Consider the following 20,960-nt stretch of genomic DNA (forward strand, 5'->3'; position numbering starts at 1 on the left):
TTTCATGCATACAAAATTTCAAGGTGATCGAAGATTAATAGTCATATCATCGATCAATTGTTTAAATTCAAGTTTTTGTAATTTAAAATAACACATAAAAAATGAGTTCAAAGATCAAATGGTAAATTACACCTGATTGACATGAAAATTGGCATGCATGTTAAGAAAAAATTGAAAATGTGATCCGACGGTTGGATTTTCAAAATATGAATTAAACAATAAATTATTGGTTGGTATAACATTTTTTAGAGTTACATCAAGTGTAACTTGAACCTAATGCTATATTTCTTAATCCGATATGAATTTTGACAAATCTACCGTTAGATTACATTATCTTCATATATTTTTCATGCATAAAAAATTTCAAGGTGATCAAAGATTAATAGTCATATTATCAATCAATTGTTTAAATTCAAGTTTTTGTAATTTAAAATAACGCATAAAAGATGAGTTTAAAGATCAAATGGTAAATTACACCCGATTGATATGAAAATTGGCATGCATGTTAAGAGCAAATAGAAAATATGATCCAACGGTTGAATTTTCAAAATATGAATTCAACAATAAGTTATTGGTTCGTGTGACATTTTTTAGAATTACATCAAGTGTAACTTGAATCCAACCTTATATTTCTTAATTTGATGTGAATTTTGACAAATCTACCATTAGATTACATTATCTTCATATATTTTTCACGCTTAAAAAATTTCAAGGTGATCTCAAGGTGATCAAAGATTGATAGCCATGTCATCAATCAATTGTTTAAATTCAAGTTTTCGTAATTTAAAATAACGCATAAAAGATGAGTTTAAAGTTCAAAGGGTAAATTACATCCGATTGGCAAGAAAATTGACATGCATGTTAAAAACATATAGAAAATATGATCCAACGGTTGGATTTTCAAATTATGAATTCAACAATAAGTTATTGATTGATGTGACATTTTTTAGAGTTACATCAAGGGTAACTTGAACCCAATCCTATATTTCTTAATTCGATGTGAATTTTGACAAATCTACCGTTAGAGTACATTATCTTCATATATTTTTCAAGCATAAAAAATTTCAAAGTGATCAAAGATTAATAGTCATGTCATCAATCAATTGTTTAAATTCAAGTTTTTGTAATTTTAAATAACGCATAAAAGATGAGTTTAAAGATCAAATGGTAAATTGCACCCGATTGACATGAAAATTGACATGCATGTTAAGAGAAAATAGAAAATGTGATCCAACGGTTGAATTTTCAAAATATGAATTCAACAATAAGTTATTGATTCGTGTGACATTTTTTAGAGTTACATTAAGTGTAACTTGAACCCAACCTTATATTTCTTAATTTGATGTGAATTTTGACAAATCTACCGTTAGATTACATTATCTTCATATATTTTTCACGCTTAAAAAATTTCAAGGTGATCAAAAATTAATAGCCATATCATCAATCAATTGTTTAAATTCAAGTTTTCGTAGTTTAAAATAACGCATAAAAGATGAGTTTAAAGATCGAAGGGTAAATTACATCCGATTGGCAAGAAAATTGACATGCATGTTAAAAACATATAGAAAATGTGATCCAACGGTTGGATTTTCAAAATATGAACAATAAGTTATTGGTTGGTGTGACATTTTTTAGAGTTACATTAAGTGTAACTTGAACCCAATTCTATATTTCTTAATTTAATGTTAATTTTGAAAAATCTACCGTTAGATTACATTATCTTCATATATTTTTAATGCTTTAAAAATTTCAAGGTGATCAAAGATTTCTTTTATCTTCAATGTGAATTTTTTGTTTGTATCTTCTTCTCCTATAATTCTAATTTGATAAAAATATTAATTTAACAACAATCCAAACTCTTCATCTAATCATTGTTTTATTTAAATTATATTATTACGTGTAATTATATGTCGTAACATTAATATTTTCTATCTTTCTAACAAGTTCAACTTAAACTTAAACTCAAATTCATCATTATCATTAATATTTAAATAAAATTAATATTTTATTTTAATATTAAAACCGAAATCTTTGAAACTCCCACATTTTCCACACTATCATTTTAATTTTTTAAACTAAATAGTGTGAGAGTTTTAATAAGAATTTCTCTATCTTTTTTCCTTAATCATAAAGTTTTTTTTTTTTTTTTAAATTTTTTTTACGGGAGTCTTTCTTCTTTTTCTTTTTCTTTTTAATAACCTAAAGTGAGTCCTTAAAAAAAAAAAAAAAAAAATTCTAACGTGTGGTTTTTTTAAAAGTAAGTAGTGATAGAGTCATAACAAGAGTCTCTCTCTTTTTTCCTTCATCCTAAAGTGTTTTTTTTTTTTTTTTTTTTTTTTTTTTTAAATTTTTTATGTGAGTCTTTCTTTTTTCTTTTTCTTTGTATTGAAACCTAAAGTGAGTCCTTTTTTTTTTTTATATATATATATATATAAAATCTAATGTGAGGTCTAATTAAAAAAAATTATAATTATCTCTTCAAAAAAAAATTTATAATTCTTTTTTTAGTCCTAATTCTAAAGTAGGTCAAAAATTTCAGTTTTATATCATATATAGATAATAATAATTGTATATAAAAAGGAGATACTAATAATGAACAACTAAAACGTTAGTTGCCTTAGTGGTTAACACTCATGCCATGCAAATTTTCCATGGTCCCATCCATGGTTCTAACCTCCATGACAGCCTTTTTTTTTTTTTCCCATTTCTAAAGTTACTATTATCAAAACTACGTCGTTTTGGCTTTATTTAAAACTAAACATAAAAAAAACCCTACTCATCTCTGTCTCATTCAGCCGCCCTCCTCATTCCCATCCCCTCTCTCGCTCTTCACTCATCTCTTTCAAATCGAATTGAACCAATCAGTCTCACTTCGCAAGAATCGAGACCCGAAACCGTGAATTCTCCAACCTCTGAGCCTTTGAAATTCTTCACTGAAGTCTTGCCGTTTTTGTTTCTCAAACCGGGCGAATCTCTCACCTGGAAACTCAATTTCTCGAGGGAAACTGAAAACAAATTGGCATTTTCCGGCGCGGTTTGTTTTGAATCGGAGACTGATCGGTCTCGGTCTTGCCTGGAGGCTTTGTTCTTGAAAGAGAATTTCTTCTTCGGAATGAGCTCGGAGTTGAGATTCTCAAGGGTTTGTTTGAGATCGGAGATGGTTTTGAGAGAGGAGCGGACTTCGTAGGAGGGCAAGAAGTAGGAGGACTCGGCGACGAGCTTTTCGAGGTCGGAAATGGAGGCGGAGATACTGTCGAGGTGAGATCTGAGTTAAGCGGGATCGGTGAGTCGGGACTGGGCGAGTTGGGAGTCGATGGAGCGCTTGGAGTCGGAGAAGCGGGAGAGGAAAGAGGCGGTGGTGGTGGCGGTGGTAGTGGAGGAGGAGGACGAGTCGGATTGGCTCTGGCTCACTTCAGTTCTGTTCAGGTACGTTTCTTTCACTCTTTTTTTTTTTTGCTTGATGATATCATCTGAGTTTCAAATTTAGGGTTTTTACGATCAAAGGGTTTGAGTTGTTTGTGAAGATTTATACATCGTTTTACCCTTCCAGCTCTAACGGCTTCATCTAACCAGCATCAAAATGGACTTTAGCCTTTAATCTCCGATTTCAATTCTATCGGCTGGTACGTTGAGTGGTGCAATCAGTTTATGCACACCCCTAGTTATTTCTATGGCCCATACCCTTTTTTTTATCATTCATGTTTGGAAGGATTATTGAGTCATATCCAATTTAATTTATCAGGTCTGCCTAATTAAAAGGTCAATTTGAAGCTATAGCACACCATCTAATTCTGAATAATTTGCGCACCGACAAGCATTGTGATAAAGTTACGTCTGATTTTTTATCGATGAAACGTCATAGATTACGACTACTTATACAATATTTTTTTATAGGAATTACTTTTACAAATTACTTGCAAGGTTTATGCAAAATAACCAACGAACAACTTGTTTAACTTAGCTCCACCTCTTGGCCTTTCTTGCTATTAATCTAAACAGACCTGACTCCACTTTTTGCAATCCTACATATATATATACCACTAACTCACTCACTCTTCTTGATTTTTTACTAGAATATTATATGATTACGTGAATTACAAACATACGACAAGTACACATTTGGGCTCACATGTACTCAAGAAGTCTTTGTAAATCTATGCTGTGAAGCCCACAGAACAGTACTAGTCCAAAATTGTGCTACCTACCCATGTATATCATTCAGTCAAGTAATCCATACAACTAGGGTCAAGATAGCAATTCACTTTATCCAGTGCTTGAATTCATATACAAGCTTACATGGACATGCTACGTCATGATTTCCCTCTCTTATGTGGTACATGACCCCTTCCACACCCCCACAAAAGTTTAGACAAGTTCAAACATTCATAGCACCACGAAACCGGCCATTTTATACCATGTCTATAATATATCACCAAGAAGTAGCCAAATTTTACTATATTATCTATTTAATTATTCCTCTCTACTCCATTGACTTTGCTCCCCTTAAATATTTCATGTCCGCTCTAAATACACTTCTTGAGAACTAAATCAACATGGAACTTAGTCCTGTTAATTCGTTGTTTAGAAATTGGGTTATCAGGAGTAAGGTAGTTGCCTGTTTTATGATCCACCACAGTTAATTCGTTGGACATTTGGAATTTAGTTCCGTTATGTTTGATGTGGACAATTTAACTGGAACAAAACTGTCTTTGGTTTGAGGATGTGGAAAGTACAGGGACTCAATTGTTGCCTATGTTTATTGGTTCTTTGTTTGATTGGTCTCGTGCATAGGGCTTCACTAATAGCATCTCCATTATGGAATTCATAGAGTCCCTCTTATCTCCATATATAATTTTGTTCTTTTATAATTCTTTTCAACCACTAGTCTCTTTGCAATAAAATATATCTTTGAAAAAAAAAAAAAAGTAGTTGCAAAGGTGCGGTGGATTGGCATCGATCTTAGTTTCAAATCCTACATATCAAAAGATGAATAGTTAGACTATTGTTTCTCTCCAGCTTTCTTGAATTATTTTGAAATATTTCTTGGTTTAACATGACTTTCATTTAAGACATTGAGTATTGTTATAACATATACACTTCCTGCAGTTCCCAGTTTGCACTGCGATCATACTTATATATTCTATTCCATGAATTAGTTGGCCGACCAGCTTCCTGGTTGTTTGGCGACAAAAGAGTATGATTTCTCTATACCCTTGGATTGCTATTCTCTTTTATTTATCAAGAAACTATCTGGGTCTGTTTTATTTATCAAAAAATTATCTGGGTCCGTTTTGATTTAGTCAAACATCTATTAGTTGTTTCAATTTTCACTTTACCTGGGTTTTGGGTTTTGTTTAATATTATATCCTTTTAATGTAAATAGATTATTCAGGGGGGTTTCTTTACTAAGATATGATCAGTTGATGATTGTTGATTTTTTTTTTCCCCTTATCATTTTCTGTTTTGGGTTTTTATTTTTGTTTTAAATTTATGGTGCTGTTTATTAACATTGTGTGGCTAAATTTCAGGTTTATATTCTGCACCAAATGCCTTTAGTTTATCTAAAGAACAAGCATGCATCAATCATTTGGTGCAATTTTAACTTCGTGAACCGGGGGAGGCTCTGGTGTTCTTGGAAGATATTGTTTTTTGGTTATGAAAATGCCTTTTATTTTTTTTTTGGTTCTTGTAATTTTTTTACTTTTGGTTCTTTTTTGGTCTGCTTTGTTCTGATTTATTTATTGTTTGACTTAATGTTAGGGTTTGAAATGGAGGCGAACAACAAAACGAAGGACGACAGCTCTACAGAGTCACCGACTTCGGTGCTTGAAGACGAGGTTTGCTTTGTTTTTTTTGTTTGGTGCAGCTCCACCAAAAATAAGCCCTCGGGTCTCATTTGTTGCGAGTTATGATCCTGGGCATTGGATTTGGTAAGATGTTCTTGTTCCAAAATGTGGATGAGATTTTAAATTTTGTAACTCAATTTAATTTATATGATTATTTATATGCTAATTTCCTTTTTTAGCTTTTACCGAAAGCGAGGCTTTATCTAGTTCAATTGCGTTTATGGATAACTTTGACATTGAATTAATTAATTGCCTTTTTTTTTTTTATTTTAATTTTTAATTATTTTATGAATTGTTGGAGAATTTAATAGTTACTTAGTTGGTACTTAACTGGGGATGTAATCATTGTAAACTATTCTGGCTCAAAAATAGTAAAGTTTAGCAGGTTGAGATAAACTATTAGTTTAATTTTGTTATTGGGGTTTCAAATTATTCTGAGAATCTGAACTCGTTGTTGATGGTTTGTTTATTTAGATCAATTTTCGATATTAAAATTATTCTAAAAAAAAAGAATGATAGTAAAATAGTAAAACAATAATAAAACAGATTTGTGAAATTTGATGAGAAGGTGATGGAATTGCAGTGATTTGTATTGGTAGAAAGTTGTTCTCATGGAGAGCTTTCTTGGTGGGTTTGTATTGCCTTTGTTGCTCCTAACAGGTATGCTTTTGCAATTGTCCCTGGAAAGTTTTTATTTATTTGTAATATTATTTATAGCTGCTTATTTGTGATAGGAAGATTATTTGTAGTGAGTGAACTTGATTTCACTAATAGTACTTTGCTATTGAATTGAACTAGGTGTTGGAATTGAATTGCAATCAGAAACTATAATTGGTTTGAGCTATAACTACTAAAGTAAAGTGTTTTCTTTGGCAATTTGAATGGACCCAATGTTGAATTAAATATATACCATGTTTGTATTGCTTGTAAGTTGCCGTTGTGTCTTACAATTTATGAAATTTCTATATGGGGTTAGTTTGAATTATTGGCTCATAGTCTTAGGGAGAGGAACAATACCATATTCTCTTAGCAGTAGGTGCTACAGGCAGAAAGCTTGCACTCACAAACATTCATTATGCAGCAATTTGTAAATTACTTTATTAGCTTCATCAGCGAGTTAAACACAATAGAATGTTACAAACAAACTTTTATTCAATGTTTTATTTTTCTTAAATTGAAAATAGAAAACAGTAAATCTTCTCTAAAAAAAGAACCACTCTGTAACTTTGATTTGTCTCCATGACTGGGCATAAAGTTGATTTGGTAGGCTATGATTACGTTTCTAGAATAACTTAAGCTGTTGTGCTTGTTCTGGACCCTATGATATGCCTTATAGCTGTAATATTAGTTGTGGTTATATGGTCAACTTAATTTTGAAGGAGATTTCCTTCTCATTTTGACCTTTCAGTAGTGCCCTTTATTTATTTATTTTTTAAAAATTAGTTATTAATTGAAGTTAATTTTTTTTTTATAAGTATTAATTGAAGTTAATGAAAAGCATTATGTTGATATTTCTATCCTTTCTTAAATTTCCTTCACCATCTGTAATTAATGGGTCTCAAGGAAAAGTCAAAGTCCTCTAAAGTTAAAATCTTTGCTATTGGCCACTCTATCTTAACTTTTCTGATGGTTTTTAAATGATGAATCTATAGGTCTACTTGTTTCTTTTGTAACTTGGATCAGCCAAATGCCATAGTTCGTTCTAGAGTCGGAAATCCCAAAGGTATTGACACAAAACCCAATCTTTATCTTCTTTTTACAAGAATGCTTGATTTTTTTTTTTTTTTTTTTATATAAAAATTTTATTAACCACTTTATTGGCATACACTTTCACGACTCAAAAAATTGTGTAAAAAAAAACTATACTGGTTTTATAGTGAGAAAAAGTGATAAGAATGATTGCATGCACTTTTTTTTTCGTGTGTTTGAATCTCATTGGTTTGTGAGTAGTGGAAAAAAAAAAAGTAGAAATTTGGAGGTTACAACAATCTGTATATAATTGCCAGAAAGAATAAGATAAAAGTTATGATCATATAATAACTTAGAAATAATGTGCAAAACTCTCAAGGGTTTTGTGAGTTCCACTTATTAAAATAAGAAATAAAAACATTTTGAATAGATAATGTGAAATGCAATTTACATATTATTGCAAACAAATTATTATAGATAACCAATTAACCATACATGTAGGACCATATGTATCCAATTTCTTTATTTATTTTTTGCTGTATTATGTTGCATTTTGTTCATTATTGTGCTCCTAGCTTCATTTCATCACCTAACCTGAGTTGTTCACAACTTAATTTTTGCTTGGAGCTGAGCTTAGTTAGGAAAAAAAATTTGGAAATTTTATTTAGGAATAAGTTTTAGGAACTTGTAACTTGGAAAAAGTTTGGGATATTTACCTGTCTTTTAAAATCTTTCTACCATTCCCACTTGGGATATCATGCAAATAAGCCAAGACTCTAGAGAGCTTGCAGCTTCTAGGAGCAGTGATTGGATTAGATTTTTCTGGGTTAGGAGGTGTTTTAACACCTTGAGTTTCCAAGTTATTAGTTTTAGTATTTGGTTCGCCTAGGGTAGCACGTATCATAAAATATTTCTATGTTAATATAATGTTAGTGTGGAGACATTTGTGGTAATGTTTTAGTGGAGCTAAAATGAAATTATTACAGGTAAAAGAAATGTGGTTTTAGGACCCAAGAGGGAAAAAAAAAAAAGCACCTATAGCGGCGGGCAAAAACCGCCGCTAAAAGGTGCATAGTGTATGTTGTGCATGAAGCCTTATAGCGGCGCTTATTGACCGCCGCTAAAAGGCAACTTGACCCAAATGGCCACCTATATGGCGGCGGTTTTTAGCCCGCCGCAATAGACCAAAAGCGCCGCTAAATGGCAGATGTATTGCGGCGCTTTTTGCGACCGCCACAATTGACCTATAGCGGCACTGCAGCACTGGCGGGATGGCCCGCCGCAATAGCACCCGCCGCTATAGGTCAAATGTACCTTTAGCGGCGCTTTTTTGGGCTTTAGCGGCGCTTCTAGCCCGCCGCAATAGCCCAGTTTTCTTGTAGTGTATATACTTAATAACTTACCCACTTAATATAGTTTTGTACATACTTAATATATATTTAAAATACAAATAGCCATTCAATTATTTATAATCTTTACAATTCTTATTCAATGACATTATAAAATAATAGGCTTATTAAATACTCTTACATTAATTTTAGAAAATAAGTGACTCAAGATAATAATTAATCACTTGAACACATAGGTTAACTATAAAATTTGATCGGGGTGTTACAGCTACCCTAGAGAGTGTAGACGTTAGCGGAAGAAAATTTTTTGGGATTTGTTTTGTTTTAATTTTTTTTACATGAAAAAAAAAAAAAGAATAAATTATAGAGGTACTTATAAACTATGCTTTCGAATATCTTATTTTTCTGTGTATAAGAATTATTTGGAATTTGGGATATTGAGAAAAAAAAAATTATTGAGATACTTATAAACTATGTTTTGGAGTATCTTTTTTCTGTGTATAAGAATTATTTGGAATTTTGGATATGTTCAGCTTGTTTTTTTAATCAAATAAGTCAATAAATTTAAATTATCCCAATATAAAATATAGACTTTACATGAATTATATTGCATCAATTACTTAATAATTAGACTATCACGTATTGTTAACATTCAATCCCTTTCGTTAAAAAAAAAAAAAAAATCAATCTTAGCCTACACTAAAAACCGATTGGTATCTTGGTTTGATGATAAATAATATAATCATTAGAAGCAGATGAAATAGATTGAAACTCTATTAAAAAAAAAATCAAAATATTAAACGTCCAACTCCATTGAATAAAGAATATAAGGGCATGTTTGGTACACTAAATGAAGATTACATTAGAAATAATGATTTTATTACTGGAAATAGAAGATATTATAAGGGAATAATTATTATTATTTATAAGTTTGGTTGTTACGTATGAAAAGCTTGTAAAAAATGGTGTATAATGAAAATTTATATTTCTAGAAATATATTAATTTTAAAATCTAAGGAATAACTGTTACATTAATTTTAAAGAGGAATTACTATTTTTCAATTTAAAAAATATTTATTCCTTTGTAATAACTAATCTATGTTATAAAGATGCAACCTAATGATCGAATTACTATTAACGTATGAATATTTATTCATTTACAAGAGCTATTCAACCATATCAAACATACCCTAATCCCTCCTTTAAAAAAAAAGAAAAAAAAAAGAGCATGGTTTCCCCTTTTTCTTTCTCTCACAGCTTAACAGAAAAAACGTAAGCGACCCTAAGCGAGTATTATTTTAAAAGTCAAGCTTTGGCTTCCGAAATGACTAATGAAATGGACCTTAAATAGGGGGACTTCTACAACGGGCCATGAAAATAAATGAAAGAAAGAAAATGAGCATAGTAGAGAGAGAGAAAAGCTAGAGCTTTTTTTTTTTTAGAATAAAAAAAGCAAGAGCTTATAGAGCCATATATGGGATCAAGGTGTTTTCAAAATGAATAATGCTACAGATACAAACTAATTTACAATATTTTTACAAACTGCTGATATGGTTTTAGTAATTTTCAAATAACTATTGGTAAACATAAATGTGATGTTAGTGGTGGACCCATTTTAGAACTAATAAGAATTTTCTACATCAATAGTTTGTAAAAATATTGTAAAATAGCTTGTGTCTATAGCATTACTTTTTTCAAAATTTTGTATAAATTCTAATCTTAAATTAGTATAACCCTATTATTGGGTTTGTAATCCTACCATAACCCTATTCGATAGGACCTTTTTTTTTTTTGGGTTTTTGATAAGAGGTTAGGACTTAACATGCCAATTAAAAAATAAAAATATAAAACAAAAAAGAAAGAAACAGTGCCAATGAGTGTATGAGAATTGAACACTTTCTTTTATATGTATGGTTTATGATCGTTAACAAAGTGCTTGGTAGATATTCATATTCTTTGTGTTCTTCCCTAGAACATGATTCATATTCTTAGCAAACTAATCCTTATTTTCTTATTAGTTTCTTTGTCTTTCTTCTACTTTCTTTATAACCAAACACATCAAAACAAAATAAATTAATTAAATATCTTTCTTGTCTTTTCTTCCCCATAATCAATCTCCAGCAAAGAACCAAACCCCAAACCCAAATCTCTAGCAAAGAACCAAACCCAAACCTAGATCTCCAACAAAGCAACCAAACTCATAGACCGAACAACCAAACAAATCTCCAGCAAAGCAAACCTTAGCCTTCAAACCCATAAATTTTCTTGGCAAGCAAACACACAAAAAACCCAGATTGGTTGAATTGTTGATGAAGATAAAAAAAAATACCACAGAAAAAAAAAAAAAAAAAACCACCCAAATCATCACCACTGAATCAAAGAACATGAACATCTGACCCAAGCAAAAGAATAAAAACCTAGCACCACCATTGATATAGGCTTCATAACACAACACGACCATCGACTGGGCCACACCAACACAACACACCCACCAACATAGAACACCCATGAAAATCCAGATTGAAGATCAAGAGAAGGAGACCAAACCCACAAAAACCCACAAATTCAGCTTTAGAAAATAAAATGAGATCATCAGTGGTGTTTGGTGGTGGCTATGTTGGTCAAATTGGGTTTAGGGTTTTGAGAGGAGATGAGATTTTTAGATTAGAGAGTTAGGGTTAGAAATGGAAGAGGTTGAGCTTGTGAGCTGGTGAGAGAAATGGTGGAGGAAGAAGCTTCAGTCCATTGAGGGTGAAGAGAGAGAGATAGAGAGAGAAATAGAGAAATTTTGTTTTCTCCCCTCGTTGAGTTCTGGCTCCTCTTGTATTTTTTTGTGTCATGATTGGTCTACGAGACTTCAAGCTTTGCCATCTGATGAACTAAGTAACACAATCAAAACATTTTAAAGAAATTGAGATTAGAGATAGTGTTTTTTTTTTTTTTAATTTTTTTTATCTGATGAGTTTAAATAAAAAGGAATTTAAACTAATTTTAGTTTTTTTAAAACTAATATTGTTTTATGGAATTTTTAAATAAAAAAATTTAAATGTTGACATGGCATTGTTTAAATGCCAAATGAAATTTTTTTGCTGATGTGGATATGGCATGGATGTGTGGCTAATGACACGTAGGATCAATTAATTATTTTTTAATTGCAAAGCCTGCCAACAGAGCACTCCATTTGCCATGTATGCATTTTCAGTTAGTGGGTTAACAGCAGGGACTAAAATGAAAATGATTTTCTACTTTCAGAGTCTGAAGTATGCACAAAGTCAATTTAAGGACCAAAATGAGATTAGATCCAAAATGTAGGAACCAAAAGTGTATTTTCGTCAATATATATATATATGTGTGTGTGTGTGTGTGTGTGTGTATTGGTACTATCTACTTGAGGTGTTGTGTCAATTTATGAACTTGAAAGTGTGGGAGTTGAGAAGAATAGTGCAATTCTAATTAGAACTAGGAGTGAATGAAGCCAAATAATAAGTAGGGGTGAATAGTGGTCGGTTTAGCTTAGAGATATTCGAGCTGTGTTGACTAGTAAAGTCTCTGATGATTGACTAAGAGACTTAGAGTTCAATCCTCGCCTACACCAAAAATCGATTGGTGTCTTGGTCTGTTGGAAGAACTATCATCAGCAGCAGATGCTATAAGTTAAAACTCTCTCTCTCTCTCTCTCTCTCTCTCTCCCGTTTGTGTGCATTGCACTTTTCACATACATCCTCCTTATATATAGCTATGAGCAACCCTAACAAGAGCATCAGTATTGGTGGAGCTAAAATTTTTAGCTTTTAACAATCCAAAAACCTACTTTATCTATTTTAACACTTCACTTTATAATACGCCCAACATCAATAATTCTATTATTTTTACCTCTTCATTTAAATATTATTTCTTTCTTCTTTTTCAATGCTTCTTTCTCTCTGTCTCTCTCGTATGAAGCAAGACTCATAGCCACCTCCACCAGTAAAACCAACCCAGTTATAGCCACCCACCATCTCAACCAACCACTATCTACTGCCACAAGTCCACAACCACAACTAGCCCACCACAACTCTGATTTAATTAAATAAAAAATAAAAAAATAACCACCACCACAAACCCACCTCAACAACCCACCCACAATCCTAAGGAGGCAATAATGACAACTCTTGGACACTTTTGTGAAGATGCAAAGTCATTTGCTATGAACCTTACATAATAATTTTTAGGGCATGTTTGGTATATTGTAATCGGTCTTGTATTATATATAATAGCGGTTCTTTTTTTGAGAAAGATTATGTAATGTCTATTCATGTGTAAAAATTGTTCAATTATTTGGTTACATATTTATTACAAGTAATAATTATTTCTTAGGGATATCTATTAATTCTCCTTTGAATGGGTTGAAATAGTTTTTATTTTTATTTTTTATACAAGATAGAAATTCTATTATACCATATCTAAATGTACATGTGTGTGAAGCTCATTCCTAGAGACTTTAACCCCAAATCTTATCCCCCCATCCCACAACTTCTAAAACAATATATTTTCAAAAATCTAAAATTTCTATATGCACGTTACAATTATGAAAATAAAAAATTATAAATAAATCTCTTTATCAAATTTTATTTTCAAAAATAATATTATTTTTAATAAATATATATAATCGTGTAAATAAGATATATAATAAATACATACCTTGAGTTTATTCTAATGTTATAACCAAATTTATGAATAGTTTTTTATTATTCTATTACTATTCCTATTGCAATTTCCATTCAATTTATCAAATATGCCCTTATCCACACTCGCAAAACAAGCAACTTATAATTTAGCAAAAAAAAAAAAAAACCAGGAGGCCCAGGACCCTTAATTAGGGACATTGCTGTGAGCCTGTGTCATTTCTAGATTTACCAACAGGCATGGGTCATGTATAACGTTCTGATTTTTCCTATTTAATAAAAACTAGGATTCTTAAAACAAAAATAACCAAAAAAAAAAAAAAAACTCTTGCCTCCAACTCTATAAGAACTTGTATTCATAAATTAATAACTATCTTGTCAAGGGTGTGTGATGGTTTTTTTTTTTTTTTTTTTTTTTTTTGTAATAATTATAATCTTTATTTTTAGTACAACAATAAATTTTATGATATTGAAATTTTACAACACTTTTCATAATTAACTATTGGAGTGACAAATTATGATTGAAGGTATAATAAAAGTGATATCGCAATAAATGTGGGGAAAAACATTGAAGTCTCCAACTTAAATGCTATTTCCGTTGAACCTATAGTCTTTGAATGTGACCCAACTTCTTTGGGAACAACCTTAACCGCCACTCAAAAGGATATGCATGTGCCAAACACTTCAAGTGATGCTCTGCTAAGTGACTCAATGGCTGAGATCAGCGAGCAACCAACAAACATTAGGTCGTGGAAAAGAATCATGCGCCAAGTCAACCCGAGTGTGGCCGTAAGCATTGTTGAATCAGGAAAAAAGAGGAAGCAGAGTACTTGCATGGCATCTCTCCCAGACTTTTCATGTAAACGGATGCAGGTGAAGGGTACTCAATACTCATCTAAGTTAATGGAGGAGCCTGCTGAGCAACCCCGCCAAGAGTCATGAGTCTCTTAGTATGGAACTGTCGTGAGCTTGAGAAACTAATGACAGAAGAAGAGCTTGGTAATTTAATTCGAGCAAAAGATTCCTCTGTTGTGTTCATTGGCGAGACATGGATAGATGAAGCAAGGCTAAAAAAAATGGAGGTCATATTAGTCATTAAAGCTCTTAGATTTGCACTTAATCTTGGTATATCATCCATCATGCTTGAAGGAGATTCCAAGATTACTATAGTTGCCCTGTTGAATGAGGACCCATCTTTGGCAGACTAGGACCACTTGGTGGACGAGACAAAGGTGCTAGCCAAGGAGTTTCTGGAGATCGACTTTAGTCATGTAATGAGACAGAGTAATAGTGCAATCCACAATAATGCTAGACATGCAAGATGTGTTAGCGAGTTAACGGTGTGGATGAAGTATGTTTCTTCACACCTTTTAACTGTAATTCAAGCCGTTTCGACTATCTCTCAAATAAAATTACAATGTTCTTTCCAAAAAAAAAAAAAAGAAAAAAAGTGATATCTCAATATTACCTAATTTATCACCTCAAAAAATTATAAAAGAATTTGTGAAATTTGTTAGCGTTTGCATCATGGTTGCATTAAAAATTTGAAAGAAAACCAACTTCACAATTTTTTTTATTATTATTTTTTGCTTTTATTTTCATACAAGAAATGAACTTAGACTTTCCAATAAAAAACAAACTTTAATAGAAGAGGAATTTGACTTTCTAGAAATTTTTTGTTTTTATTTTTTAGTAGGTGGTACTAGTGAGATAGACCATCACAGCTCACCTGTCTTTGAACTACAACAAATTCAACCTTCATATATATTTAGAATTGATGAGCCAGAACTCATCATATTATTTTAGACATAATTGGGTCCATTGGGACAGTAATACTAATTAATAGTCATGATCTCCACGTTTGGTTGTTTCTTGGGATATTTTGCTTCCTAACAGTAGTGTCAATCAAGGATGTCAATACCGTACCGGAGGCCATACCGAATACCGTACCGGAGGCCATACCGGTTTGGCCACCGATATGATATATTTCGGATACCAATCAATACCGATGTACCGTTTCGGGTTTACCGCTATTTTTTATATTTATAAATATAAATATATATATATATATATGTATGTATGTGTCTGTGTATATATATATTATAATAAATATAAAAGTTTACCATAAAACATTTCCTCAATTCAGAACTAATTATTCAAGGTTTTAGACTTTAGTATCAATTAAAAGGGAAAAAAAATAAAATAGAAAGTTTAAAAGTTACCATTGCATACTAAGAAAAAAAATAATACTAATAAGTTAATACAAATAAGTTACCATTCTGTCTTAACAAAAATTCAAAAATTACAAAACTTAAAAAAAAAAAAAAAAAAAAAAAAAAAAAAACTTTTTTCTGTACCGGCCGGTACACCCGGTACCGGCCGGTATTGCCCGAAATTGGCCGGTACGAGGCCGGTACGGCCGGTATTTTTTCCGGTACGAAACAGGAGGGTCAAGTGTACCGGATTGCTGGCCGGTACGGTATATTCCAGCCGGTACGGCCGGTACGGTACGGAATTGATAACCTTGGTGTCAATGTTGTAAGAACAAAACAATAATCAAACAAAGTGTTGAAATCATGCACCAAATGTTTGAGCTGGGCCATCAATTTGCCTACTCAACATTCCCAAAGGTTTTAATTAATTAATATGTTTTGGCATTTTATTCTTTGATTACTTACCGTTATGTTAGAAAGTTGTGGGCCTTATGGATATGGTACGCCCAGAGGCCGGGTCACTTTCTGGGACATAAATACACAAAATGGAAGAAGGAAAAGCGATTTAACAGATAGTTTATTTCCCCAAAATAAGAGGTAATTGTTATTAAGGTAAATTGCAAATTATATTTTTAAAATTTTCAAAATTTAGATTTTATCTCTTGATGTTTGAGGGTGTTTGAATTTTACACCCTGATGTTTCAGAATTTAAATTTTACCCTCTAAATTTTAGGGATGTTTAGATTTTACTCTCTAAAATTTTAGAGTATTTGGATTTTACACCTTAAAATTTCAAAATTTGGGAGTGTAAAGTCTAAACACTTCCAAACTTTAAAAGGTAAAATCCAAATTCTGAAATGTCAAAGTAAAAAATCTAAACACTCTAAACTCGAGGGGGATATAATCTAAATTTTAAAATTTCAGGGTGTAAAATCCAAGTACCCTAAACTTTAGGGTTGTAATTTGGAATTTAGCCCTGTTATTATATAGGCTACAAGTTGTGGTGCGATGAAATTGCCACATTTTCCCATCTAAATTCCATGCACGATCGGTTTACAATTTCTTTTTTTATATGTTAATTTAAATATAAAAAAAAAAAAAATAAAACTTGGAGTTATTATTGTCAAGTAGAATATACGTACGTACCTTCAATAGAGGCCATTTTTCAGCAACAAGAAGCCCAGATTATCAAATGTCTCCCACTTTGCCTAAGATGAAGAATAGGTGAGAAACATATCTAGGTTGGCTATAGTAATGGAGTCTTCAGTACTGTGCGAAGTGCATAATTTATGCAGAAGGAAATTAATATTATTAAGGTGTTGGGACGAAACAAGGGGAGCTAGATTGTTCTCAAAAAAAAAAAAGGGGAGCTATATTAGTTCAGATACAGGCCGAACACAAGGCCTTTGGGGAACCGTGGGGCGTTATTTTGTCTAATTTTTTTATGGCCAAAATTTTGTCTTTTTTTTTTTTTTTGGCTAAAATGACAAAATACCACTGTTTTTGAAAAAATTTTACAATATCTATTACTATTTTTGAAATATGTAGAGATTAACCACTAATTGGGAACTCGAGTTTGGGGAACTCGAGTTTTCCATGGTACTCAAGTTTCATGGAAAAATTTCGAAATTTTTTTATGGAACTTGAGTTAACAACAAAAAAAATGCCTATTAGTGACCAAGAATTTTTGACGGACCCAAAAAGCCCTCTCAAAAAATCTTATTTGTGATGACAAAATAAAACCCTCACAAATACTTAGTAAAATGTGAAATATTTGTGACCAACAAAAAAAGTTGTCACAATTATGTGTTATAGCCATCACAAATACTAATAATTTAGAGTGAAATTTTCCCTCCATATTATTAGCGACAGACAATTAAAAATCTCTCACAAAAAGTATATTTTTTGTGACGGCTAAAAAAAACCGTCACTAATACTAAATTATTTGCAAGGGCTAGGATCGACCTTTATAAATAATCATTAAAATGTCAAAATTTTTGGAGGGAAATGTTCCCACCAAATTATTTCCGAGGGACAATAAAAACCCCTTGCAAAAAGTTTATTTTTTGTGTGGGTTAAAAATATACCCTTCCTAATACTAAATTATTTGCAAGGGCCACGATTGACCTTCACAAAAATTCTTAAAATATTAACTTTTTTTTGGAGATAAAAGTTATTCTAAAATTCAAAGAAAAATAAAAAAAAAACGCATAAACATATAACACTTTGTATTCTTTAGATGAACCTTTTGTTTACAGTCTAAAAAAAAAAAATTATACACATCTTATATAAAAAAGGTTTGTCCTTATTTTCTAAACAATTGTACCCATAAAAAAAAAATGATATCACTTTCAACTTCAAAATGGTAGCCTAAAATTCAAGAATTTCAACTTTTTGTACTCTCCCTCTCTCTTTCTCTCTCAAAAGTGAATAAAAATTTATTCCCATTAAAATAATGCATAAAAGATTAGTTCATAGATCAAATGGCAAATTACATTCGATTGGCATGAAAATTGGCATGCATGTTAAGAACATATAGAATATGTAATCCAATGGTTAGATTTTCAAAATATGAATTCAATAGTAAGTTATTGGGTGATGTAACATTTTTTAAAGTTACAACATGTGTAAGTAGAACCTAACTCTATATTTCTTAAATTTGATGTGAATTTTGACAAATCTACCGTTAGATTACATTATCTTTATATATTTTTCATGCTTATAAAATTTCAAGGTGATCAAATATTGATTGTCATGTCATCAATTAATTGTTTAAATTCAAGTTTTTGTAATTTAAAATAATGCATAAAAGATAAGTTTATAGATCAAATGGTAAATTACATCCAATTGGCATGAAAATTGGCATGCATGTTAAGAACATATATAGCATGTAATCCAATGGTTGGATTTTCAAAATATGAATTTTATAATAAGTTATTGGATGGTGTAACATTTTTTAGAATTACATCAGGCGTAACGTGAACCCAAACTTATATTTCTTAATTCGATGTGAATTTTGAGAAATCTACCATTAGATTACATTATCTTCGTATATTTTTCATACTTACAAAATTTCAAGGTCATAAAATATTAATAGCTGTGAGAGACCGCGCCCCCAGCCCGTTTTCATTTGGAATGTTGGGCCAAACCCACGTGAATGGGTGGAGTCGTATTATTGCCTCTCAAAATGGAGGTTCGATTGATTATATTTTCCTCTTTAGATTAAGGATTTTACAATGGAGTCGTCACTTATTTAATTATTGGAAACATAAGAAAACCATAATTGAAAAAAATTCCTCATTTTATTAATTTGAATTTGAATTTACATTGATCATAGGAAAATTACATGGCTTTGGTTCTAGATACAATCTAAGATAAAGTACATGGCTTTATTTTCTAGTTACAATCTAAAAATCAAAAATTACATGGATAAGTATTTGATCTACTAACCCTTGATCTAAGCTCGGAGACTATGTTACAAGATGGGAAGGTGTTAGGCATCCACCTTGCCCGGTGAAACCGGTCTTCTAGATTATGGTGGCCAACATTCATATTACATCATCCAATATGTCATTCAATTTGTATGTTGAATTTAATGTGTGTGCATGTGATAAACCCTAATTCAATTTATTAAGCATAACGTTTGGATTAAAAAATGAACTCTAGTGAATGTGTGTGGATAGTGATAACCTAGATTCAAGGATTTGAAAGAATTACTAAACAAACATATTTTTCATATTTTTGATGTAGATTTAAGATTAAATCTAGTGATATGCATGAACATGTGATGAACAACTAAGAACATATGAAAAACACATAAGAACAATTAAGAACATTCAAACATATTCAAGAGAATTATCATGCTTTAATTTTAAATTCTCATCATGACAATATAAGCAAACAGTTAGGGAAGGAGATTATACCTTTATGCAAGATCCATATAATGAAGGAGGGGATTCTTGATGGAGGTCCTAAGGATGGAGGAAAAGAAGAGCTAGGAGAGGGAGAGTGAGTCTCACTCAATACCTTGAGTCTCAGGAAGACCAAGATATGACAAGACTACTCAACTTCACTAGAACTCAAGAGAAGAGAAGAGAGAGGGATTTTTTGTGTCCTAGAATGAAGGAGATGGGAGGTTTATATAATAGTGGTGGAGGAAATATGAATGGAAGGCCATTTAATGAGGGTTGACAAAGAATCATGAACCTAGACCTCATTTTAGCCTTGGGAGAAATCTGGTGCATTAAATGGAAAGATTTGTGGGAGTGAGGAGAAAGCCAAAATTCGGTTTTTCCGTAGCTGCTGTAACAGCCTATAGAGCCAACTTTGAAAAATCATATCTACCCCAATTCTGTCGGAATTGTCTCATTCTTGTGCTCAAATTGAAGCCCTGGATGTCTAGTTTCTGGGAAAAATAACCTCATTCACAGATTCAAAATATTCTGAGAGATAACGATGAAATGGTGAGCAGAGGTCATTTGTTAGAAAATAGTTTCAGCACAATTAACACCAATAGGTCCCCAAATTAGCTCCCAATTAACATTAAATGGCTCCAATCACTCCCATTTCAGACTTAATTGGTTCCAAATTTACTCTAATTAAAAGATAATTGAAAAAATTACTCATTGAATAATTAATGTTTAACTATTTAGTTAATTAGGTGTGTGCAACCTTACCATAAAATGTAGTCCTAACCAACCAAATTATGACACATCATCAATCTCAAATTGATCATACTTATAACCAATTGAAATAAATTTTTCATAATCACATATAGTCGGACTCAATTTGTGATAGTGCATCTCAGCCATTAAAACTTGATTTGATGATAACTTTCAATCTAATGATCCGATTAGGGCTCATGACCAGTTGATTTAATTGTTACAACATCAAGATCACTTTGGTGAAATGAGATTAAGGATCTAATGACCAGAATCAAGATACATATTTTTAATGTGAAATTACCCTTCTACCCTTCATGTGAGGTTAAATACGGGTTGCAAAATAGGGTGTCAACAGAATGCCTCTCATTGGAAGAGCTTGAAAAGTGAATGCCAATGTATGAAAGAGACACCTAACTTTGCAATCAGTATTTAACCATGGTGAATGTATGATGCATGTAAATAAAAATGTAGACGGTCATATTCTGGATCAAAATGTGGACCGAATCTCGAGGGAGATTTCCTACGTACCTCTTAG

The 20,960-nt window shown here is 31.6% G+C and overlaps 1 long non-coding RNA gene and 1 pseudogene across 1 annotated transcript; one reads left to right on the forward strand and one right to left on the reverse strand.

Annotated features, from left to right (window-relative positions):
• Nucleotides 1-2,772: 2,772 nt before the first annotated feature.
• LOC115990170 lies at nucleotides 2,773-4,652 on the reverse strand (annotated as a pseudogene).
• Nucleotides 4,653-6,125: 1,473 nt separating this feature from the next.
• On the forward strand, nucleotides 6,126-7,635 carry LOC115992639. Its single transcript, XR_004092586.1, has 2 exons — nucleotides 6,126-6,506; nucleotides 7,499-7,635. It is a non-coding gene; the product is annotated as an uncharacterized LOC115992639 (long non-coding RNA).
• Nucleotides 7,636-20,960: the final 13,325 nt, after the last annotated feature.

The sequence above is a fragment of the Quercus lobata genome, chromosome 5, assembly GCF_001633185.2.
Source record: "Quercus lobata isolate SW786 chromosome 5, ValleyOak3.0 Primary Assembly, whole genome shotgun sequence".
Classification (NCBI taxonomy): Eukaryota; Viridiplantae; Streptophyta; class Magnoliopsida; order Fagales; family Fagaceae; genus Quercus; species Quercus lobata.